The sequence below is a fragment of the Sapajus apella genome, unplaced genomic scaffold (genome assembly GCF_009761245.1).
Source record: "Sapajus apella isolate SASKATOON/1434 unplaced genomic scaffold, GSC_monkey_1.0 scaffold7513, whole genome shotgun sequence".
In the NCBI taxonomy this organism is placed as follows: domain Eukaryota; kingdom Metazoa; phylum Chordata; class Mammalia; order Primates; family Cebidae; genus Sapajus; species Sapajus apella.
In genome coordinates, this window is record NW_022444437.1 from 1 (window position 1) to 2,972 (window position 2,972).

Here is a 2,972-nt window from a genome sequence, read left to right on the forward strand (position 1 = left end):
GAGGAATATCTTTGTGGTGTTGTCTGTATTTCCTGGATTTGAATATTGGCCTCCCTGGTTAGGTTGGGAAAATTCTCTTGGATAATATCTTGAAGAGTGTTTTCCAACTTGGATTCATTCTCCCCATCACATTCAGGTATGACGATCAAGCGTAGATTAGGCTTTTTCACCGAATCCCATAGTTCTTGGAAGCTTTGTTAATTTTTTTTTTACTCTTTTTTCTCTAATCTTGCCTTCTCATTTTATTTCATTGATTTGATCTTCTATCACTGATATCCTTTCTTCTGCTTGATCGATTTGGCTGTTGAAACTTGTGTATGCCTCGTGAAGTTCTCTTGCTGTGTTTTTTAGCTCCATCAAGTTGCTTATGTTCTTTTCTAAGCTGGTTATTCTAGTTAGCATTTCGTTTAACCTGTTTTCAAGGTTAAACCTTAGTTTCTTTGCATTGGGTTAGAACATGGTCTTTTAGCTCAGAGAAGTTTGTTATTATCCACCTCTGAAGCCTGTTTCTGTCAATTCTTCAGATTCATTCTCTGTCTTTTTTTGTTCCCTTGATGGTAAGGAGTTGTGATCCCTGGGAGGAGAAGAGGTGTTCTGTTCTTTGATGGCTTCATCCTTTTTGCACTGTTTTTTCCCCATCTTCGTGGATTTACCTCCCCTTAATCTTTGAAGTTGGTTATTGCAGGAGGAGTGTCTAAGGGGACATTTTTTTCTGTTGAAGTTGTAGCTGTATCTTTTTTGGCCTGTAGAGGTCATTGCTGGGCTCTCTCAGGTTCAGTCAGGTTGTTGGGTGGGTGGTCGTTTCCGGGAGTTTGTTTGCAGGTGAGATTGGCCCCGCCTTCCCAATGGTGTCTGTCCTCCCCTAGCTGGATCTTCCTGATTGGGGTCAAGCTGGTATATTTGCTGCCAAGCTCTCTAGTGAGGGCTTCAGTTTGAGTTCTGTGGAAGTGGGGCCTGCCAGGCCATATGGTCTGTTCCCCTGCTTTCAACTCTCCCTCCCTCTGTGGGATGGTCCCTCCACTGGCGTTAGTCCAAACTCCTGCCTAGGTCCCTGGGACAGGTTGTGTGCCCAGCGGTAGCCTCTGCTCAGATTTGCATCTCCAAGCTGGCCGCGTGTTTCACATGGGGATGTGTGCCACCCCCATGTCTTGATTTACCCCCCTGGGTGGCTCTTTCCCTGGGGCTCCTTCCCTGGGCCTAATTTCAGGGCCCCATCAGTCCCACAGAAACAAACCCAGCACCTTGTTTGGAATCCTCAAGTCCTCTTGCCCTCTGCATCTCATTCGCTGGGAGCTGCATTCTGGTGCTGGCTTCTCTCGGCCATCTTGGTGCACCCCCCCCCAGCAAGACTCTATCTTTAGTCTTTAGTTTTAGAGATCATATCCATTTTTTAATGTAATAAACTTAAAAGACATTCACCCATTTTGTCAGATTTATTTATTCTTTAGCAATTAAGTATTAAGCTTTGTCATGGAGAAAAAGAAACACAGTATATATAAACCTATATACTATTCACCTGCTAGTCCTGCAACATGATTTTAATAAAGTGTTACTGATGCTTGAGAATTTCTATGATGTCAGCAGACAGACATCAACAAGAGTGATTATCAAGTAGCTAGCCTTATAAATCAAGAGTTATGATCTTTGATCCACTGCTCAATCCATTTCAAGATCTGATCTATATTATTTTCTAGCTCTTCTGGTTTATTGCTGGGCAGCTAATGAACGATTTCTTTCTTGTAGGATTCTGTGGCTTCTTCATAAAGAACTTGAAAAATCTCACAATGAATATTGCCTGTTAGTTTCTTCTCATTATAACCCCTTGTTTCATGTGTTTCATACAATACATTGGTACCTGTTCTCAGCACAAAAACTATATGAAACCAGTATTCAGGGAAGAAATCACAACCATGGCAATCTACAGTAACTTATCCAACTTATCAGCTACTCTGTCTTCATCTACAATAGGGCAATCATACTCATCATAACCATCATATAATTGTTCTTCAAGCTAAATCACACACATTAATTGTTTCAGTCCTGATTTTGATGCAAGTTCTTTGCCTAGTGTGGTTTTTCCAACCCCTGGTGTACCAGTGAGCAGGATGATCAGAAACAACCTGGTCCTTGCCGCGATGGCTCTGAGCCCCTTGCTCAGGCACCCGTTATACTATGGGGAGGAGCTGGAAGGAGCAGGTAACAGCAGAGTCCACAGACCCACGGGGAGGCCCACCATAATGCCCCCTACCTGCCTGGGCAGCCCAACCATGGCACACTGGTCACCTAGCTTTCCATGACATGTTTCCCATCACAAAGGTATCTCATTGTTTTTATTTTTACCTATGTAACACTTGTTTTGGGAATCCAGCTTGTATATATAACAAATGTCAGGTTTCGACTTTTATCAACTTGATCAAATTTTAAGAAGTTTACATTACAAGAATAATATAAATTGTCACTCTCCTCATGAGAGATAAGGCTTTAGCTGTTTTTAAATATGAAACTGTATTATCAGGATGTAGAAGAATATCTGGCACATAGAAGGCAGAATGAATGAATGAATGAATGAAGATTTTAGAAGTTATGGCAAAAGCTTAACTTCAATCCAAAAAAAAACTGACTCTAAATTTACAAATGAATATATAAAAATTATTAATAGAAATTTTAAGTACAAATTCTGTCCTTATCTCCAAGCAAATATTTTATGTAATAATTTCACTTATTATCCTACATTAAGTGGAAAGATATAGTACTTACCGGAAACAAATTTCCTCTTTTCAGCCCAAATGTTGTCTGCTACACAAACATGCTAGAAGCCTAATATCATGAAATGTGTAAGTAGAAACAGTTCTATGTCTGTATCTTTATGTAGATATATATAGGATACCTATCCTATGAATATATCCTTATAGAGAGATATATATTTAGCCTTTATAAGATTAAAATATAAATATTAATAACACATTTTCATA

At 39.8% G+C, this 2,972-nt stretch overlaps 1 pseudogene; it reads right to left on the bottom strand.

The window, feature by feature from the left end:
- Window positions 1-1,628: 1,628 nt before the first annotated feature.
- Window positions 1,629-2,170, bottom strand: LOC116548161 (annotated as a pseudogene).
- Between the last annotated feature and the right edge of the window lie 802 nt (window positions 2,171-2,972).